The following is a 23,843-nucleotide window of genomic DNA, read 5'->3' as shown; positions in this document are numbered from 1 at the left end:
GAAAAATGAAATTGTATTCTCGTTAACTATCACAATCTTATATATATATACATATATCTCTGAAGAAACACTATACTATTTTTGGCAATATCTATAAGATGGAAAGGACTAAATATTCCTCCATGTTCCCCATTCTTTATCCATGATTTTAATGATTATTCCACCATCAAAGGTCGTTCGATATGTTCTATATGCATATAACGAAGCTTTCAACTGTCTATCTTCCGTTCAAAAATTTCTTTCACTATTAAACATTTTTCTATTTTGTATTAGAATCCAGAATATGTGAGTCGGTATACAGACAGACCATGGGCTGGACGTCCAAGGTTTCATTCCCGGCAGGTTCAAGATACTTCATCTTCTCCACAGCGTCCAGATTGGCTCTGGGGCCCACCCAGCTTCCTATCCGTTAGGTAAATGAGGTTCTTTCTCAAATGGTATTGTGGCCAGGGAATGTAGCTGAACACTCACTTCATGTACTGCATTCGTCTTAATTAACTGCTAATTAATTATTTTGCATATGATTCCACATATGTAACTGTAAACATGTCTTCTAGAAGCACATTTATTCCTATTTAAACGATATTCTTTTTGTTGTAATATCCCTCTCGTGGATACTCACCTCCAGCTAGTGCCCAGGTCAAGAAAATGTGCAATTATACATACACGCCTTCATGGCGTTGTGCTTAATTAGTTTAGCACAGGGACAACGTTACCTTTTTCACCTTTTATATCTCTCGTGGATTATTTTGCGGCCCTATAAATAGCTAGACTATATAACGTCGAATGGCACGAGGAGAGATAAATTAAAAAGGATTTTTGAAGGAAGAGACCATGACCTAATGGGGGTATTAAACCAGCATTTGCATGGAGGGACTGATGAAAAAATGAAATTCCTCGATCAGGATAGCCAATATACCTGCCGAGATACGAACGGCGTACTTCCAAAGAAGGATCCCAAAATTGAATTTATTACCTAAGGGGATGCAATGGTTCTTATTCAAGTCTACCTTGGCTGTAATTTCTGGCATTGTGTTTTGTAAATTTTGATCTTGATCTACTGATAGGATTTTGAGAGAACTGTCCACGTTCGAGGCCCGCTCCTCTAGTAAAAACAGTATTTCTGCCAGACCAGTGTTTCCCAACGTGGGGTCTACGACGCACGGGTGGAGGGGGGTAATTTGAATATTTTGGAAGGAAATTAGAAAATGATGTTTCATTCGTCACCTAATCACCAATATTGTCAAGAAATCACCACTGTCGGCGATAATTTATCGATGTTGCAACCCTGACTTTCCGAGGAAAAAAGTTAGCAACACTAGTACAGCAGTCAATATAATTTACTTCGTGGGGTATGTGATTTAAAGTTAGATCACAGAAACTGTCATTTCTGAAAAGTAAATAGCCCCAATTTAACTTTCTGTAGATTTTGCTGTAGAAACGAGGCAAGTTTGTTTGATTTCTTATGTATTTCCAATGTTTTTAAGCTAGCTGGCGTCTCTTATGTAACATTTTTACATGTTACTTTTCTAGTTAGCAAAAAGTTGCGCTACTATCACTTTAAACAAAATGAACAATTTTTCAAAATTGTATTGAATTCGTTTGACAGTTGAAAACATAAACATAATCTCTTATATTTCGTTGTTTCTTTTTCTCTGTTAGTGACGGTTGACTTTTAAAGTGTTTGCGGTATACTTTTATTTCTCCAATTCATTCATTCACTCATGGAGCTGAGCCCTCCTTCAGAAGCCGCCAATCGTGCAGCTACTCAAGAACTTCCCAGCATTTTATGGAATCCGAAGGTTCATTACCGTGCTCACAAGGCCGTCCAATGGTCCCTATCCTGAGCCAGATCTATCCAATCCATACCATCCCACACTATCTCTCTAAGATCCACTCTTATATTGTTCACCCACCTACGCCTTGGTCTTCCCAGTGGTCTCTTTCTATCTGACTTTCCCATCAATATCCCATATGCATTCCTCTTCCCTCCAATTCGTGCTACATGCCCTGCCCATCTCCTTCTTCTTGACCTAATCCTTCTAATTATACTTTGAGAAGAGTACAAGTTATGAAGCTCTTCATTATGCAGTCCTCTCCAACCTTCTGTCGCTTCATCTCTCTTCGGTCCAAATATTCTCCTCAGCGCCCTGTTCTCAAACACCCTCAGTCTATGTTCCTCCCTTAATGTCAGAGACCAAGTTTCACACTCACACAGAACCATGGGCAGAATTACAGTTTTGTATATTCTAATTTTTATGTTTTTGGACAGTAGACGAGAAGACAAAAGGTTCTGGACTGATATTTAAACATCAAACCGAATGTAACCTATAAACGTCAAAATGTAACAGTACATCCATAAACAAGGGTGACTAAATAAACAAAGAGTAACAACCCATCTTACCCAGCTTCTCACCTGTAAGATGGATACATATAACAATTGCTAGTGAAACATCATTTTTGCCTCTGTAAGAGATGGTTACCTACTGACAACACGGTGAGAGCATCAAATGAAAACGACTTCCATTTATTACACGTATTAATATATGAGTTTGTAGCAGTACAAATACGTGTTACACGAAATACCGAAATTCAACTAGTTCTTCAAGAAAATTACTGTTGCCCTTCCCGTCCTCATATTTAGTTTAATGTGGCTTTAGTGCTGTAAAGGACTTGTTACTGAAAAGGAAATCGTCTGGATATCACAAAGAGTGAGGGTTCGAGATTGAAATTGATTAAATTAGTACCTCAAATGAAAACTCTCTGCAGCGGGCATCAAGCTCAAGGATCACATTAACTTGAGTTTCATTTTCCCGAGCTGAGTTCGATTTACGTTTCATAATAAACAGAGTGTGCCGGTCATGGTAGCCGAGCGGTCTAAGGCATGCACTGTCTTCGCTCGCTCGGAAGCCGGGATCGTGAGTTCGAATCCCACTCAAGGCATGGATGTTTGTGTGCGTTTTTCTGTGTTTGTCTACAGGTAGAGGCCTTGCGACGAGCTCATCACTCGCCCAAGGAGTCCTACCGAATGTGTAAGATCGAGAGAAACCGAAGTGAACGGAGAAGTTCATGGAGGTAGGCCTAGGCCCACTGGAGATGTAGTGCCAAGGAAAAAACAAATAAATAAACAGAGTGTAATACTCGTATACAATTTACATTGATTGAAGAAATTCAAATTAAAAACAGTTTTACATATGTTCCCTTTTTTATTTAAAGTACCTGTTTTTTTTATACTTTTTCAGAACTTGGCTGATATGCTAGAGGGGGAGTCAATATCTCTGAAGTGTTTAGGTGGGGCTTGATCCCCAAAAAAGTTGGGAAACACTGCGATACTTGCTCTTTAGTTGATAATATTTGTACGGTCATTGACCTTATTTGGAATCAAAACTATTTGTTTTAATAATATTTCATAATTGCTACCTCTGAATTATTAATTATTAAAATATCTGTTGTATGCATGAATAATATGCGTGTGTGTGTGTCTGTAAGTATGTATATGTATATAATCTTTTCACTGCAGCATGGTTCATGTTATTCCACATATTGAATGGTTATTGTCTAAAAGATACACGTTACATTTTGTTTTGCTTTTTATTTTTGTGCTTGTTTTGCTTGCCTCTTTGCTTGTTCCTAATTTCAAATTGGCCTTTAGGCTGTCGTGTAAAACATATATATAAAGTGATTTGCTGTTGTTGAGTAAACACTTTAAAAATTAAGAATTTAACTGACTTTTTATGAAAACATATAACTCACCTTTCCTGGGAAGAGATGAACAAGAAACTGGTGTCAATCTTGCACTGCCAGAACCAGAATTTCGTTCAACTTCATAAATTCGGGACCTGAAAATAAAATGATTTATTAAGGAATATGTTGAATTAGAAGTTCCCAGCGCAGCGACTCTGAAAAGTTTCATCTTCGAGGATAGAAACCCGTATATTTTAGTAAAGTCAAACGACATTTCGGAGGAACATATCGCTTCCGTGGAGGAAGCATATTTATCCGAACAACTGAATGTTCGCGTAGTATCCCACTTTGTTAGGGCTTATACTGCCATTAGACGTCTATTCTTCGCATAATCAGAAAATATAAGTATTGATATTATTAGTACTTATAGACACTGACCGCCGATCACAGTGGCCGTGTGGTCTGAAGCATGAACTGTCTTCGTTCGTTCGAAAGATGGGATCGTGGATTCGAATCCCACTCAAGGCATGGATATATGTATTGTGTGCGTTTATTCTGTTTGTACTGTTCTGTGTGTAGGCAGCGGCCATGCGACGTGCTGATCCCCCGTCCAAGAGTCCTACCGACTTTGTATAGAATCAAGAAACTGAAAAAGCGGCCAAGGCTCAACAAAGGCTATAAAGTCATAATAATAATAATAAAAGTAAAGTACAAGTAACCCTGTAACAGGACGTGGAGGTCCATGGGGTTGTGAGATATTAAGGTTCCCACATTTTCTAGACAATCGGTTCCTAGATAGAGGTAATGTTGTCAGGCTTTACTCCCAAGAATATTCCAAGAATATTCCTGGTACTCATTTCTGTTAGAAGCTGAGTCGACCGCAGGGCGACAGCGAGGCTGGAAGGATTAGGTCAATTGAAAAAAAAAATCCGGTGACCAATATTGGTCTACACGAGAAACAATCAGTAGGACTGTTGGTTCATGTAAACTTGATACTAATGGAGATTAATATAGAACTTTTCAGATTCAATGCAAAAGATTCTTAGCACAAAGTATCGATATGCAATACAAAATATATAATAGTAGTAAGATCAGCCTATTTTATTTGAAATATTTTTTGTTTCGTTATATATGATTTTATGCGTCCTATACTGTAACATCTCAGTGTCTTTTTCTGCCACCAGAATATGAGTACAAAGCGAAGAAACAAAAATGCTTAAGAATCTGAAAAGTTTTATGTAATTTCGAAATTATGGAGCCAGATCTCTTTCAGTAATTAACCTTGTCTATTCCTGGTTGTTAATTGACTCGAAGCAATTAAATGTACCAATGCTAGTTCAAATTTTTAGTAATTGTTTTGTAGCTAATATACGAGGTGGGACGAGCTGGACGTCCGAGGTTCAAGAAATTCTCTCCTCCACAGCGTCCAGACAGGCTCTCGTGCCCATCCAGTCTCCAGTACAAAGGGTAACAGGGACTCTTTCCTCAGAAGTAGCGTGGCCGAACTGCAAAGCTGACCACTCACCTCCATGTAGTGCTGAGGCTACATCTTCATTCCATCAGACGTTTTTATGTTGTGGTGCTTAATTAATGCAAGCAAATGGGTAACTTTATGTTTTTGCTCTTATTCTGTAGGTAATTCTATAGTTCAAGATCTTTATGTAAAACTGATAGACCATCAATACTATAACTTTTCTGCCTTTATAGTACCCAAGGATTATTGCGGTGTTCTCAAGAGAAATTCAATGGATTCTGCCTGGAACAGTTAAATCTCTTCTAACCTTTGATTCATTGCTTTCCTGGAATATTTTTAATATTATCTTCCGATTTAAGCCTATGTCTCCAAAGTTATATCTTCCTTTAAGTTCACCGTCCAAATTTTTATCAATTTTTCGTTAATCTCTTACATGTTACACTCGCGCGTATCCACCTTAACATAACAGACCAAGTAATATCAGATCAGGTAACAGCATAATTTTAAGGTTTAAAACTGGTAACACAGGATCCTGAGCGCATTTCATTAGCGTCGCATTTTCAGCTGTATCTGTAAGATTCAGATTACTTTCTTTGACCTTCGAAGCGGCCCTTTCCTTAGAGATTTCCCCCACAAAAACAAGTGAAAGGTAAAATTATGAAATTGTCCCCGTACTTAACTGATTAAGCACTACGCCATCAAGATGTATGAGGGAGTGGAGGTATAGATTCATGTATTCTTGACCTCTGTACTACTTGGAAGTAAATGTTCAGCTTCAAACTCCTGTTATTTAAACCACGGAAAAAAGAACCTTCATTGGACTAGGTGGGCCCCAGGACCGGTCTGGGTAATATGGAGAGGATAACATGCTTGCCCCTACCGGAATTCGAATTCTGACCCCTCAATCTTCCAACCCGTAGCCAGTGACTATACCGACTACACTAACGCTGCCACCAAAAGGAAAGAAAGAATATCTGCATGCATGTCTTGTCAGCTCTGCCCTAAGCGCATGGACAACCCATTGCGTGCCCTTATTTGAATATACCTAACAACACTGACTGAACTTATCACGGGCTCGGCAATGATTTTGTTCACAAAGGAACTGATGAAAAGTAGGATCAATACAGGGTGCTGGATAACAAATGAGGAAGAATTTCATAACGTGGTCAGTAAGCCGAATTCTGCTGTAGGTCAGTGAATGGAAACCCTGGCTAAAGCAGCAGAAAGACGAAGTAAGACGCTACAAACAGGATTCCGAAGGACATTAGTTCGAGCAGTATGGAAAGACCACGTACAGAATGTGACTATTCGACAGAGACTTTGGGAAGAGAATATTATTCACGGAATTGAGGAGTACAGTCAGAAGTGGAAGATAATTGTGCCACGGATGTCAGCAAAACATCTACACAAAGCCACTGGCCTGATTCCAACTTCGAGAGAATACAACCTCCCATCTGGCTCTGGGTTTATGACGTCTGCATGTCTCTGGGAATCTATCTGCTGTTATTCTTAAAATATTCTCGTGCCAGTTTTCTTTTCGCCTTTCTATTCTATCAGTTAAATTGGATGTACGTCGGTATTAATTTCTGACCTGGGAGAGAGTATGCAGCTAATTCTTTTTAATTCGCTTAGTAAGGGGTGGAGTCCAACTGGGTCCACTCGGCACGGCGGCCACTGATTGGCCTACTGTAGCCTGTCCCAGGTGGTTATGATGATGGAGAATTTGGTGGAATGAAAATTGGCAGGGGAGACCTAAGTACTCTGAGAAAACCCGCCCCAGCGCCACTTCGCCCACCACAAATCCCACTTGACCAGACCCGGGATCGAACCCGGGCAGCCGCGGTGGGAAGCCAGGGAGTAACCGCTTGAGCTATGGGGTGGCCTAACGTGTATACAGCTAAGTTCCTTATTATACAATTCCCACTTTTTCGATAAGATATTGTGGCATATAAACCCGTTGCTAGGCAACGATCACGACACAAACGAGAAACGGGTTTTGCTAGGCAGCTGCCCGCGCGCAATAGTGAAATTACTGATGGAATTGGTGTTTTTATGTGATCCTCTCCGAGGCTATATCACGCGACCGACCAAGTTCTCTTCGGTAAATGCAGTGAAGTGCAGTGGAGTTGAGTGGAGCGAGCTGGTTCGTGAGGGAGTTAGATAACTGCAGCGGTTCAGTCCTCGTGAGCTGTTGCTGTGAGAAGCTGGTAGCTGATTCACGGGGATAGTTCGGAAACTCAGAGGAAGGAGAACCTCCGCAGCTGAAACCGTTGCCACACAATGACCGGGGATGACACAGCAGACTGAAAAGATCTAGTGCGTGCGGTAGTGAAATGCGGAGTGTGTGAATTAGCGATAACGCTATAGTAGCTCGTAACTTGCAATTATGATATGTAAGTGCTCAGTGAATCCAATTACCAATCCAAATCCAGTATATAGCCACTCATATACGTGACAACATAAATATAAATATATTCCCAAGTACTTTAATTTAAATCCCCATGTGGAGGCGGGTTACAATACCTCCACCGCAGCCCTGCGATTCGTAAAAGGCTACGAAAACGGAACCCGGTCCCTGGAGATATAACTAGGAAACCATGTCTCAGGAGGATATAAACAGTCTGTAGTTTGGAAGCAAGACACACGACCTCGTTCTCCGAAACAAAAACTGTTCGCGAATTCAAATAAGTGACCATCGGATGCAATCTGACAGAATCTTATATGGAAGGTTACTGTTCCAAAAGGCCTGTTTTGTGTATGACAATGATGACGATAATGTTTTAATCTAAAATATGTATTTTGTTTTCCTTCAATATGAAAGGCAAAGTCTCATATAAACAAGTATCAAAATCATGAATCTACATATATTAAAAGTTTTCTCCTAGATCCAACGCCTTTCTTCCTTCATCCCAAAGGCTGGAATTCGTAGCTGTATCTGTTTTATTCCTCTTTAAGCATTCATGAGCTCTTTTGTAGAGACATGGGTTCTGTAAACAAATATTAATTAAATTATTATACAAAAAGGACTCGCTTTTTATACATCTTTGAGACAAAGCTTCTTTTAAAAAGTTTTATAATTACTTCTTTTTGAAAAAAAAAAACATATTTTGTTCCGTATTTCATTGAATTACGCAATAAATTCTCGGCACGTCTTATTTCAAAACCTACACTTTCTGTCTGACGGAGAGATTACAGGCCGAATACATGTACAAGCCACGCATGAATGCATTTCGCTAAACAGCAGCATGGAGATTTCTTTCGATCTAAGAAAATCTTCCACCTCCTTTTTATCTTTTTAATTCTTCCCTTGGGACGAACACACCCGCTTCGCAGCATCACAGAGTCTAGTCCCTTATAACAGGCTAAACGTAGTCCTTACGCAAAATCTGCAATCCATTACAGCCTACAAGAGAATGAAGTACAGCTCCACGAATTCGTAACTTTGGCAATAGATAGAGCTGATTTATCGGATTCATATGCCTGTAGTGGTTCTCAATATCTTTTGTGCGCACGGCTTGCTTGGAACTGGTTACAAGAGAGAGAAAAATGCCTGCTACTGCTAGAAATCGAAATCCGGTCGTTAGGCAAGTACATATCCAATTCTCTGGCTGAGTTATCAGGCTAATTACAGATGCATAAGCCGTAATTAAGGGGGTAAGACGGAATTACTTCTGCCGATTGAAATATTGTAACGCAGGCAACAATAAAAAGGAAACGGTACCTATTTTTTTTTCTTGCCACTACAGCCCCAGTTGGCCTAGGCCTACCTCCATGAACTTCTCCGTTCACTTCGGTTTTTCTAAATCTTGCACATTTGGTAGGACTCCTAGGGCGAGTGATCAGCTCGTCGCAAGGCCTCTACCTGTACAGAAACGCAGAAAAACGCACACAAACAAATTAACATCCATGCCCTAATTGGGATTCGAACCCACGATCCCGGTTTCCAAGCGAGCGAAGATAGTACATGCCTTAGACCGCTCGGCTACCGTGACCAGCAACGGTGCCTCTATCTTGTCATTATTTAAGGAATGGCTTCGGGAATTTTAAAGTTTACAACCACATAAGTACAGTTTTCAATCATCAAACTGCATATCACAGTCATCATCATCTTCCATTCAAAATAATCTATTCACTGCAACTATTTTCGGCCTCACTTCATACCATCCAATTATTTTAGAGTGGGAGGAGGGGAATGTTGCCTTCCAAGGGACGGTTTTAAGGAAGGGGTGCAAACACATATCCCTATATACATTAAGGATACTACCTTAAAGATTATATTTTGTGTCTTTAAAAATATCTGGCCAAGAAATCCTGAACGCTCGTCCTGAAATTTTCATCTCTGAGCCCACATCTGAAGGCCCACACCTCCACACCCTGCAGTTCCTCAAAACTATTACATTTCTGAGCCCGCAGTATACTTTTACACCTCATCTTAATTCCCACAATTCTGCTCTGATTCTCGTCGAAACAATTTTATCTCTGATGCCGTAGTGTCCATACTCACCGCAAAAACAGCAGGACGAAATATTTAATGTTGCGTACTATTATAGCTTTGAGATTCGTTTGACTAAATTTGACTTTATGATATTTTGTAAACGACCCAGTAATTGTACAAAGTCAGAACAGTTAAAGCGATACAGAGGGAGGTCTACGGCTTGAACAACTGTGAAATCCGTGTTTGGTTTTCAACGTAATGTCTACAGCTTCCAGATCAGCTCTGGAGTTCACCCAGGCTATCCAAAGTGTAATGGGGTCTCATGTTTAAGATACAGCATTGATGCTGACCACGTATCTCCGTGTAGTGCCCTCTACGTATGACGTCATGTTTAATCAGTTAATCACACGAACAATTTTAACATCACTCAGAATTTGTAAAGTAAAATTCAATTAGTCTCCGTGCTTAATTGATTAATTAGGCAACACGCCATGAAAACGTAGGGGTGAATGCAATTAAAGCTTCACATTTCATGACCTGACTAGTGGATAGAGGTGGGTGGTCGTCTTCACTCTCCTGCAGCTTAACCTCAAGGGACAGAACCCTCAGTGTCCTTTGGATAGGCCTCAGATTTGGACTGGACATGATAGACTAGAGAAAACTGTCTTGACGCTGCTGAGAAATGAAACCCGACCTCCAGGACAGGATCTTCGGAAGTTCTACAAAACGTGGGAACACCTTGACACAGTTGGATTGTAAATATTCATTCATATCAGTGAGAGGATATAAATTGCGAAATCACAGACCTCTGACAAATTCTATGATTTCACAATTTATATCCTCTCACTGATATGAATGAATATTTACAATCCAACTGTGTCAAGCTGTTCCCACGTTTTGTAGAACTTCCGAAGATCCTGTCCTTTTCTAGACAAAAATATCGTTGCTGCTACCTTGTTGATGTATTAGCTATTATTTGTCCTATAAGCAAAAGGAATTCAATTTAAATATTTAAAGAAAAGCTGGCTAAAATGTGATGCTCCTGGATGATAATCTGGAGTGTCTTGTTCGAGTCTCGACTGAGACAGCGAACAAAGGTTTTCTTTTTATTGCTAGTGAGGTGGGACTAAATCCCTTGTACTGCGGCCACTTCTGGCCTATTGTACGAGATCCAGATGATAGGTGAGGGTGATTGTGGAGAAATTAGTGGGGAAACCGAAGTACTCGGAGAAAACCTGCCCCAGCGCCACTTTGTCTACCACAAACCCCATCTGACAAAACCCGGGATTGAACCCGGGCCGCCGCGATGGGAAGCCAGTGACTAACCGCTTGAGCTATGGCGCGGCCATTACCAAGGTTTATGTGTTTCCTAAGTGTCTCTACGAAGAAAATTCAGGGACAGTTCCTTACATAAGGTCAAGATCCCTTTCATCTGGCCTTCACTTTCGTTGCCACTTCCGCCCAAACATCCAAAGTTTCATATCCTGAATATTGACAAACGCCGTTAAAGTATACTACAAATATATAAAACTTAATTTTAAGAAGAAAAAAATATTTATTCAGATTAATATCACTAAACAAACTAAACTAGACGGAACAAATTCAACCTTGTGTAACAGTTGTTCAGGTGTTGAGAGTCACCTATTTTCATGAAACCTAAATGTTTGATTGCAGCGTTGAGAGGAACAAAACATCGAACCTTGAAAACTTAAAGATATATAGCGTAGTCTCAAATGTTTCTTTGTTTTTAGATACACTTTAATATTATCTTCCCACCAATTGCTAAATTCCTTTTCATAAATCGCAGTTTGAAAATGACAAAGTCTATCGAGCTATGGGATCACCTATTACAATTTTTTTAATTCGCTTAGTGGGGGTGGGGGAGCTATCTGGTTCCACTCGGCACGGCGGCCACTGACTGGCCTATTGTAGCCTGCCCCGAGTAATTATGATGATGGAGAATTTGGTGGAATGAAGATTGGCAGGGGAACCGAAGTACTCGGAGAAAACCTGCCCTAGCGCCACTTTGTCCACCACAAATCCCACTTGACCAGACCCGGGATTGAACCCGGGCCGTCACGGTGGGAAGCCAGCGACTAACCGCTTGAGCTATGGCGCGGCCTATTAAAATTTACTGCAAGCTCAATGTTCTTATTCTTGAATTAAAAGCATCTGACAGTACAGGAGGGGAGTTAAATTGTGTTAAACTGACTCCCATCCTCGTAACGGAAATATTATCATCAAGGAAAGAGCTTTGTTCAATAAGCACTGAAATCAGTATTCTAGGTAGCAGCTCAATTTCGAACTTAATTGTGAACTTCTCTAACTTCCGGCTAAGAGAAAATGTGAAGAATTCTCGCTGTGAACGTAACGGAATACAATACAAGTATTTCATTAGTGCACAACCATCTTCCACGCGACTCGCTGCTACTGTCGGTCACTCATTGTTTTCATGTACGTTTTTAACGACATGTCCTTTCTTACCGGAAGCAGTAAGTGGCAGATACCTTACAACTCCAATAAAGCACTTTTCCTTGTATCTATTTAGATATACTCCATATCGGAAAAGGGGACACACGGTAGCGTAGTTGGTTGAGGCACTATGTTACAAGCCGGAAGATCGCGGGTTAGAGTCCCGATGAAGTGGATTTTTTCAATTGACCTAATCCTTCCAGCAGCACTATGGCCCTGTGGTCGACTCAGCGTCTAACAGAAATAAGTACCAGCGATCTTCATGTGGGTGAAGTGCGGCCGGTGCTTAATGCTGACAACCTTACTGCCATTTGTAAGCCGATTAGCTAGAAAATGTGGGACCCTCAATGTCTCACAATCCTATGGGCCTCCATGGCCTGTTACAGGGATAGCTATAACCTTACCATATCGGAAAAAGTCTCTAACTGAAAACACACAGTCATATAAAGTTTCAACTTATTGCAATATTGTGTTACTTGTAAGCATCTGTAAGTTCAGGTCAATCGTCGTCTATGAATACATCACAGTACTTACTTCTACCTCAGTTTCAGTTTAATCGGGAAATTAAATAAACGAAAACCTCTCAGACGCTTGAAGGCGAAATAAATATTGTTCCTGTGTTTACTAACCACCATATGTTATATTTAAAATGTTATTCCGGTGCATTCGGAAGGTAAAATGGAAAATATTAAGGTGCAAAAATTATTTTCGCATGCGTATTTCAGAATATCTACCTGACACAGAGTACTCAAAAATATTCCCGACAAAATTTTATTTTTCTGAATGGGATTTCAAGTGGGAAAGTTGTAGTTTTTTGTACTCGCCTGTTTTATGAAAAGAAACAATATTGTCGAGTTTACATTAGTCACAGGATGTACAAAACATTTGCTGCAAGTAACATATTTACTAAGCTCTTGAATTTAAACGTCCCTGTTCTTGAATTACATAGATTTATTTATTGCAGTTATATCTCTGACTATATAATTCAGTTTCAAGTTTCATTTACGATAAAATGTGGAGTAGTTAATTTCAAAATTCTCTTAGAATGTTTTAGTTTCATAAAATTGTCTCTGTTTATTACGAGTCGAGTAGTGTTGGTTGTATGCACGTCAGAAGTATCGCATATTTCCATCACATAGCCCTGTCTCATCCAGCAGAAACAGAAATTCCATTACTGTCGTAGCAGAACTGCGTCTGTTGAAATATAGCCCTTCGCCCTTAATGGTGCCGCATATGTATGACGTCAGAAAAAATTAATAACCCGACAGGATTGTTACTGCACATTAATGCGACGCCAAATGCGCCAACTGAAAATTTAGGCTCCACTTCACAGTTTCATGACAGGCCTATCAGAAATCGTAACGGATTAGTTAGAAAAATTACAGCGTCAAAGGACTTCTTCCGGTTCTGCATTACATTGCTGCGAAATATGAGGTTCATAATGTCACAAGTGCGTCGGCTTGGATTGGATGATTGGATTTATTGCACCTTATATATTCAAAAACTCGGGACTACAGGAAATTCAGCATTACAGCTATACAACACAATACATTTCAACGCTGCACAAACACTAGGGTTTTCAGTCTTCACTATTCGTATCCTGTCAACGGATTTATAATGGTCTCACTGTAATTTTAAATCACACATGAAGTCTTCTTGGCAAAGTCTAATGCCTTTCTTGCCGTTATTCTTCAACTGCCAACTCAATTCAATTCCTCTGCTCCAAAGCTCATATCCCGACAGGCTGGCGTCTCGAAACTCGACTCTATTCTTCTCAACTGAACACTTCTTTATAGCCACTTTGCACGGACCACGCAGTAAAAAGCTTCTCCATTGTTGGAAAGGCGTGTTTACCGAATTGTTGCCTAGCAATGAACGTCTATTCGGACTCTACTATTCCGGCTATCGGACGAATAGCGAATTGGTTAGGAACTGGAATGAAGTTAACAGTCGCCTGTTTTAGAGCAATGCCAAACTGAGTCTACAAAGCCTAAAAAGTTACTAAATAACCTAATAACCGATCAATTGAATAAACGTAAAGTAACTCCTCGGCTTAAATAAATAAACACTTTGCTGAGAAGACGCACGGAGAGCGGAAGTTGAAGTACACCATTCTTAACCTCGGCACTGGATGGAAGTGAGTGGTAAGCTTCACGCCCCTGCCACTTTAACCCCAAGGTTACAGCCACCGGTGCCAATTCTACAGGAGGCTTTGTGAAATCCAGAGCCCGTCTGCAATACCCCATATTGGGTCGAATGGGGATGAGACATTAGGAGTTGATAGACTGAGTAAATTAGTGTCGATTGGTTACAGGACAAGACGAACTAATGTACGTAGACGTTACAGACTAAAGTTTGAGAACGGGCCTCCCTATTTTACTTTGTATCCTTTCGGATATCAAGGGGATGCTATATATTTTAGCATATCTACCTTATTAAAAACACAAAAGGAGGCTTATTGTATCGTCTTGCTGCCTGTGTGTCTGTGTGTTCCTCCTGCGGGACTCGGAACCAAGACTGACTGTGTTGGCGAGGGCCAGCGGCAATTTATCCGACCTGGCTCGAAAGTAAGGGATTAGTTCTCAGAACTCCTTGTTTCCTCCTCTAGATTAAATTTTTAAAATTAACCATAAATAAAAATAGTCTACTGTGAAAGAATGGGACCATAAATTGCTCAAATTAAGTTCAAGTAACTTTTTGAGAAGCCAATATTTGCTCAGCTATTTAAAAGCCTTCCATCTGTGAAACACAAAATTTCACAACCGGTCCCTAGATCGTATCCTGAGCCAGGATAATTCACTCCATATTCTCTCACACTATTATTTTAAGGTGTCAATTAATACTTATATAACACCCACCACAAGGAGTCCCGAGTGGCCGCTTTCCTTCGGATATTCAGATCATGAATTTGTATGTGCTTCTCATTTCTCCCATGCATTCTACATCTCATGCTCATCTCATCTTCCTGATTCGTTCATTAACACTGTTTGGCGAAAAGAAGAAATTATGAAGGTACCTCATTATGCAGTTGTTTTTATCCTCCTGTTCCTTATTCTCTCTCAGGATCCAACTTTCTCCTGATCCTCATGTTCCTTATTCTCTCTCAGGATCCAACTGTCTCCTGATCCTCCTGTTCCTAGTTCTCTCTCAGGATCCTGATCCTCCTGTTCCTTATTCTCTCTCAGGATCCAACCGTCTCCTGATCCTCCTGTTCCTTATTCTCTCTCAGGATCCAACCGTCTCCTGATCCTCCTGTTCCTTAGTCTCTCTCAGGATCCAACTGTCTCCTGATCCTCCTGTTCCTTATTCTCTCTCAGGATCCAACTGTCTCCTGATCCTCCTGTTCCTTATTCTCTCTCAGGATCCAACTTTCTCCTGATCCTCCTGTTCCTTATTCTCTCTCAGGATCCAACTTTCTCCTGATCCTCCTGTTCCTTATTCTCTCTCAGGATCCAACTTTCTCCTGATCCTCCTGTTCCTTATTCTCTCTCAGGATCCAACTTTCTCCTGATCCTCCTGTTCCTTATTCTCTCTCAGGATCCAACTTTCTCCTGATCCTCCTGTTCCTTATTCTCTCTCAGGATCCAACTTTCTCCTGATCCTCCTGTTCCTTATTCTCTCTCAGGATCCAACTTTCTCCTGATCCTCCTGTTCCTTATTCTCTCTCAGGATCCAACTTTCTCCTGATCCTCCTGTTCCTTATTCTCTCTCAGGATCCAACTTTCTCCTGATCCTCCTGTTCCTTATTCTCTCTCAGGATCCAACTTTCTCCTGATCCTCCTGTTCCTTATTCTCTCTCAGGATCCAACTTTCTCCTGATCCTCCTGTTCCTTATTCTCTCTCAGGATCCAACTTTCTCCTGATCCTCCTGTTCCTTATTCTCTCTCAGGATCCAACTTTCTCCTGATCCTCCTGTTCCTTATTCTCTCTCAGGATCCAACTTTCTCCTGATCCTCCTGTTCCTTATTGTCTCTCAGGATCCAACTGTCTCCTGATCCTCCTGTTCCTTGTTCTGTCTCAGGATCCAACTGTCTCCTGATTCTCCTGTTCCTTGTTCTGTCTCAGGATGCAACTGTTTCCTGATCCTCCTGCTCTCCATTCCCTATAATCTAAGTTCTCGATTAGAGTAAGAACGCAAGCTGTAACTGTCGCGACCCATAAATTACTGACAACACTAGGCAACAAAAGTACTGCGATATAAAAGAAACCCGAAACGGAACACTGTGAATTTCGGTTAGTGAATACAAATTTCTGCCCATTCAGATATAATTATTTCGAATTTCGTAATAAGCTATATGTAGGTGAATTTATGTAAACTTTGCATATAATCATATTAAGGCATAACTAAAAGACTGTGGGCCTTACAAACACTTGAACGTCATTCTCTCATCAGCGCACCTAATTTAGTCAAAAGCATTCTTCGCATATGTTAGTGAAATTCTGAAAATATGCTGTGCCGTGTGAATAGTAATAGACCTACTAACCTTTGCACGATTTTCTGTGGATCGATTGAAAGTGTGTCTATCTTTCTGAATCACCCTGTACAAGCCAAGTTTAAATTTAATGTAATCTTGCTACATTGAAGTATTACGGAGGTCCGTGTACGCGCAAAGACTGTCACCTTCGTCGTCTTGTTTTATTTCAATTTTAGCTTTGCTTCGTTTAAATGAAAATATTAGGACCGCCCAATCACAGCCAGTGTATTCAACAGTCTTTGAAATTTTTCTCAAACGCGCCGAGGCGCCCTTTTATTGTGAATATGAAATCAGATGAATTAGAAGGAACAATTGCAATATTTGGAATTTGTCTCTCACTGAACGACATTCTAATTCAATTTGGCCTACCCTGTTTCAGTCTAGAGGACGTCTGTTCAACTCATTCATAATTACTAAATCTCCTACCTTTGTTATAAACTCGAAGATGAAAGAAGTTCATAATAAAGCTTATAGTTAGAACCAGAAAAGATTTAATATTTTACTGCCAGGAAGAATTTGTACAAACCAGTAAAACCTGATTTTTGACTCACCAAGTAATTCAGAGAATTATCTTTGGGAAAGCTAACAATTTACTCGGAAATACCTATTACCGAACCCTCAGGTCCTAAGGCTCCGACCACGAATTTCCTGAATTATACCATTCTAGAAATAAACTCTGAGAAAACGAAATATATGCATGTTTATGCATCTTAACAGAATGAAGGACGCGTTTCAGTTATTAAAGACAGAGTTTGAATTCATGAATCGATTTATTGGATCGTCATGACCAGATATTAATGTCTATCGTTTGACAGTTACGGTCTTGTTTCTGTGGGGCCCCTTCTCTGACGAGAGGACGGGTCTGTCTTTTGTATATGCTGCTGGCCCTTGCCAGCGCAGTCTTTCTCGGGTCCGAGTCCCTTGGTACGCGAGACCATATATTACTGTCTCAGGATTGAGACTTGAGAGAGAGAGAGAGAGAGAGAGACAGAGAGAGAGAAAGAGAGACACACTTACGGATAATCTTCGGAGGGAACATCAATACTTATTCGGAAACCACCATCACAGTAGGTGTTCTGATTGCTAAATTACATACACAGATAATGCCTGGAATACGCAATGTACACAATATTCAACTTTTCACAATCACAGCAATCCCAAGGGTCTTATAATCTCACAGTTCTCGTCATATAGCCGCGGCACGGACCTAATAGAAAACCTATTCTATTAAGAATCATTGCGTAAACTAACAACTAGTCACAGAGCGTATCTCATAACAATGGATTTCTTTTGCTGTCACGTTTTTAAGGGGGAAGTTATTTACCAGCCGTTGCATAAAAACTACAGTTGTCTATTGTTGCCTGCATTCGTTGTCATGAAAATATTTACGGACATTCCTCTATTATTATAGAAATATCCCATATGTCACAATGCATAAAGACAGAAAACAAATTATTCAAAATAATACAGAGTTAAAACATTTCGGAACGGCATTAACATGCCAAAATAATATTCATACAGCAGAAGATGAGAGAAAAAACTGGAAATAGCCTGCTTAAGTCTTTAACATTTATCATAATCCTGTCTCAGTACATGAATATTAAAATATAAAAACCCGTAATTGTATCCATTGTATTATATTGTAGTCAAGTCTGTTCCTTCCCCCGAGGGAGAATCGAAATTGCGAGCGTTTCAGCAGGCCTGCAGTGTAACGAGGGGAACCATAACAACTTGGGATAAATCATTTGGGCTTCGTAATTAGTACTGGTCCATAATGTTACTGTGGTTATCGAATCATGTAGGAAAAGACTTGCACAAAATTCAGCACAATTGCAAGAAAGGAAACGTTCATATGCAAGATTATTCGGGAAAACAAAGCAGAAGAAGTCACTTGAATAACCTAACGGTGTTCTGTCTCCTCTGACACTTTATGTGTCGTGACTACGTGTATGCAGTGGCGAATGGTAGGATCATGCACGAATGATGAATTAAAAACGATTTTTAAGGAACTGGCCGTGTGGTATAATCGAGTCATTATCATGCAATTTACTTGGATATACTGAGGAACACGACAATAATCCTGAGTCAGGATAACCGCCCCCCTGGTCATGATTCCAACATATCAACTTCCTTGTACATGTCTAGAACGTTACTTCTATACCAGTGTTTCTTGAACCACGGGCCGCAGTCCAGTACCGAGCCCTGGCATCAATTATAAGAGATTCTCGTCTTTTAGGAAAAAAAAAGGATTTAGCGGGCCGCGGTCTGACAGAGTTTGGGAACCACTGCTCTAGACCAACCTACACAGTACCTAGGCATGTGTAGGTGGGTGAACTTCAAGATCATTTCTTAAAATATAACGTGTGAGGGACTGAATTCATCTGGCTTAGGACAGTGCTCATGTGTCTGTCGTGAAGAAGGCAATATATTTCCTGGATCCAGTAAAGGCGAAGAATTCCGTGACCAGATAAGGGATTACGAAATTTTCAATGAGGTCTCTCCTCTGTGGAGTCACATGTGCACTTTTAAATCTCCCTGAAATTCACAATATTCACCATTATTTTATTAAAGGGGCGAAACTGGATAGCTTGCTATTGCAAGCTTAATTCTGTTATACTCTTAAGATAGTCGTAGAGGTGGCTAATTAAACAAATATGATAATGAAAGTTCTACCTTCTGAGATATAAAGCAGGGTATTCCGTTGCAAGCTGAGCTGATTTCTTGCTTGGCCTATTCTTCGACACTGATAATGGAGGCTACTTGTTCGTCTGAAAAGTCGGTCAATTTTGAACGGACTACACGGGGTTGGGTTATAGAAGACATAAACCTTCATAACGGCAAGGGTGAGAACCGAAAATCCTACGTATATGTAACAATGCCGAATACAATTGCAGCCCTGACCAAGGCGAGTTCTATTTTGGATTTTTCTAAAAAATAAATTATGCTTTAAAATCATATAAGACGGGTGAAAGGATGTCTCTGTTGCCTTCATTCGGTCGGTGATGATGCGGCGACCTTAAGACGGCTTGACCTCCAAATATAGAACCTCACCATCAGTCGCATAGAAATTTTAAAACAGCCTTGGACTATGTAGATAGTAGAAGGAAGAGCTGATAATTCATGTAGTACAGTGAAGAGAACGATATTATAAGAAATTCGAAAATAATACCAATTAAAACTCTATGAGCTTAGGATTTTGATGGGGTGAAATGAAAAGGCGGTAACTTTCAAAACCATTTTTTTATAAGAAGGGTTTTAGCTAACCAGAATGGTAAGGCTAACTCACTATAAAATAATAATTTCTAATTTGGTGACACATTTTTGCACTTATATGTTATTAATACATATTAACATGAGATGCTGTAGCCGTTAAACTTGTGTTTATCTCGGAATGACAAGACATCCAACAAAATTAAGTTTATTGTAAATAATTTAATTATTGTATGGCTTATTTATTATCGTATCTGTCCTATGAATGCCATATAGGATACATAAAACAGCGACATTTAAAGTTTGCTTCACAGAATATACAACCTACCCCTAAATATTACAAATTTTAAATAAGTTTATAAAAACACTAACTGAAAACAGTGGATAAAACAAAGAACAAATAACCCTATATGAAAAATGAGGAAAAATAACAACCATGTGTAAATATAAAAACAAAAAATGGAACATATTTACATATGCAGGGAATTAGGTAAGCGCAATCAAAAACCATTCAAACACACTACAATGAAGAGAGACTTTGTAACAAAAAATATGTTTGAAAATGCTCAATACAACTCCATAACAAACAGTACTATAGTAAAGGCATATACAAATTAATATGACCAGATTGTAAAAATATCTACATCTAGCAAACTGGAAATCGTTAAAAATTAGAGTTAAATAATATAGAAGAAATATCAGAAACAACAACATCATAACCGATAAACACCAATGATGATGTAAAATGATCAAAATGAAAAACAACCTCGACCCCGTAAGGTATAAGAGAAACGGATTAAGTGATTAAAACTATTTACTATTTAAAATTGAGTTTTGAGGCAATGTTATGTCTATCTTTGTTATCAGGAAGAATGAGTTAGGGAGAAGCTGTGAAGCTCCGTACTTCTAATCCCGACATTTCATATGCCTTCATGAGAACGTTTCGTAAAATTAACTACAATCAGCTGATGTTGCATTTTCAATTACTCGTTTAGAATATTGCGGGAAAGTAGGAAACTTTCAGGTGCTTTCACGATATATTAACTTCTATCTCTGCAACATAAACTGTCTTGGTCATTAGCGGTCATGGTTATAGAACAACGAGACCTATAACAGGATGTATTATATGATGGCACAAAATGGTTCATTATGCAAATGAATTAGTAACTTCTACAGTACTGGTAACGAAAATAATACAAAATTAATACCCAAACAATTAACGTGTTCATTAACACATACACTATACACTCTTCATTAAAAATTCAGCGCAACACACACGGACCGCACGTGATGTAATTTTCATCTACGTTACATCATTGGTGCAAAATATGTCTCCATCCTTCCTTCTGCCCTCTCAGTCCCCGAGCATAAAGCATAAAGAAATTTATAGCCATCGATGATTCATCGGTAGGAAATGCTATTCGTTTTGAAGAATGACATCTTCTGGAACCTTGCGCTGTGTAGCTATTGTGTGAACCGACGTTTCTGAGGAACCTTGAAGATGGAAGTGATAAGTTCCTCCGAAAAGTCAGTTCACACAAGATCTACACGGCACCACATCCCAGAATAATTACAGCCGTGAAAAACCTCAAATTTTACGGTATACATTTTAATGCACAAACTCATAAAATTCATATTTGTATTATATTATATTTAAGCATCCTGTTGCACTATACACCTCTGTATGTAATAATACAAACGCCGTCGTGAATGCGACAATGTATTTGGTTGTAGTTCTTTGTCTTTTCTTCCTCTACACTACATGTTTCGGCCGTAACGGACCATCATCAGGTGTATTTTTCACTACTTAGCTGTCACACTGCACACAATTCAAAATTTAAAACACCAGCCTGTCAGTTTTGTTTAAAATCTCGCCAACATATGCTCGTCAATTTGATTTTAGATTTCCAATTTAAATTTAAAATTTTGAATTTAGAATTTTTAATTTTTAAATTTAAATNCCCCCCCCCCGGTCTGGTACAGGGATATCTTCGCAATTTAACCATTATAATATACTTACAATTACAGCAATTGCAATAGTTTAACCTGATTAAACTAGATATTATAACCTCAGATAACTAATACAATAAACGTGGGAAGCCGAGTTCTTAATAAGCTATCAGTTGCTCAGATGCTCATGGGAATCCTCGAATTCTATTGAAGCCTGAGATTCAGCAGCATGCTGACCAGAAGCAGCCATTAGTCTCTAACCTGAGCCAGAGGAATCCAGTGCACAACTTCCTATCGTGTAATTTAAGACCTTTTATAACATTATTCTCTCATCTACGCCTATGGGGGCACGTGGTAGCGTAGTGGGTTAAGGCACTATGCTACAAGCTGGAAGGTCAATGATTCGATTCGCGATGAATTCATTGGATTTTTCAATTGACCTAATCTTTCCGGCCGCACCGTGGTCCTGGGGTCGACTCAGCCTCTAACAGAAATGAGCACCAGGGGTCTTCGTTGAGGTAAAGGGCGGCCGGTACGTAAGGCTGACAACCTCACCTCCATCTGTGAGCCGACTGTCTAGAAAATGTGGGAGCCTAGACGTCTCACAACCTTCCACGGCCTGTCACAGGGATAGCTTTAGCTACGCCTGTCTTCCTAGTGGATTATTTTCTTCAGCTTTTCTATTGTAGATTCTATTGTAGATGACTGACGAATGATAAATTGGAAAGGATTTGGAAGGAAGTGGTCATGGCCTACTCTAGGTGGCATCGAAACATTTGCCTGGAGGGAAGTAGCATGGAATCTATTGGGATAATCGGTACCCAGGTAGAGATTCGAACAGACGATATCTCGAATGGGAGGCTAGAGCGTTACTGCTATGCTGACCTGCTCGGTACTGTCCTATCGCAGTCATGAAATGATGAAGTCACTAATTATGAATGATAACACTGTACCACAAGAGGATGGACCGGTTGGAGGCTTGCAGCTTATCATACTGAAGGAGCTGCAATACTACTCCTGTTTCGTCCTGCTACAGAACACGGTCCTTTTTCTGTTTTTATATCATACCTCGTGTTTCTTTCACAGCCTTGTGTAAATATTTACCTTACAAAGAATCGTTATTACATACTTTCTTCTCTGCCTTTTCTGTATGTTTGCTGTCCCCTGATCCTCCGGCACTTAGCACGATTCGGTTCTCATGTTTTGCTTTACAGTTCCGAACTCTTCAAAGAACGCCATATTCACTCCCACCGGACATTTCACTGATGGATTGCTTCTTATGTAATTTAAACACGTTTATCTACCGTAGGGGCCGTGAAGCATATAACGTGGAATATGAATATGGTTATGAGTGTGGGTGTGTTTCGGTGTTATACTTCTCATCTATTTATGACATAGGATAGCTGGAAAGATGTGCCTAATCCTTGAGGATTTTCGTTTGTTCACCCGTGCAGTGCCTTCTAACTTTACTGTATCGCAACGTTATCAGATCATTTCTTCCTTGTATTCTATACTCCCTCTTTCTCTGGCTCCCATTTCTCAGCCTTTCCGTGTGATAGACCACTTACAACTTCGCCTTCCTTCCTTCCTTCCTTCCTCTCTCCGTTTATTTTCTCTCCTTTTTCCCAGCTGGCAGACCGTTTATAAATTAGTCTTCCTTTCTACTTTCTTCCCTCTGTTTCTCTACTTCCGTTCCCTCCATCCTTCCAGCTGGCAGACCAATTATATCTTGTAACTTCCTTCCTTCTCATCCTCCCCTTTTGTTCCATTTCTTTTCTCTCCGTCATTCCAGCTTTCCACTTTCTAACGTTTTTTTCTCCTCTGATTTATTACATCGTACCATCACCGTAAACCCAACGATATACATAAACTCTCTTTATTACAAAGTGTGTCACACTTTTACTGCAAAGTACGTATATGTTTTGACCTATTCAGTCATCGAGCCTTCTTATCCATGCATTACTCGTAAACTCTTTATCGCAGATACTGATACTCTTATTATGAAAGTGCATTCAAGGCCATTTAAATTGGCTTTTAACTTAAGATAAATCGGCTCGTTATATCTCAACTCACCACAGATTATATTCTATATTACTGTTGCCAAATCGGTGGACGCCTTCTACTGACAAGCCTGAAGGTCGTC

At 39.8% G+C, this 23,843-nt stretch overlaps 1 protein-coding gene across 4 annotated transcripts in view; it reads right to left on the bottom strand.

Annotated features, from left to right (window-relative positions):
* Positions 1-23,843, bottom strand: part of LOC111874353 (5-hydroxytryptamine receptor) — a 644,097-nt gene that overhangs the window by 481,880 nt on the left and 138,374 nt on the right. For all 4 annotated transcript variants that reach the window (XM_033755419.1, XM_023869793.2, XM_033755421.1 and 1 more), the window contains exon 2: positions 3,754-3,839. The gene's annotated coding sequence lies outside the window, so the exon portion shown is untranslated. The remainder of the gene's footprint in view (positions 1-3,753; positions 3,840-23,843) is intronic.

This window comes from Cryptotermes secundus, unplaced genomic scaffold, assembly GCF_002891405.2.
Source record: "Cryptotermes secundus unplaced genomic scaffold, Csec_1.0 scaffold49, whole genome shotgun sequence".
Classification (NCBI taxonomy): domain Eukaryota; kingdom Metazoa; phylum Arthropoda; class Insecta; order Blattodea; family Kalotermitidae; genus Cryptotermes; species Cryptotermes secundus.
The sequence above is the reverse complement of the archived record's forward strand: the minus strand, read 5'-3'. Positions and strand labels throughout refer to the sequence as shown.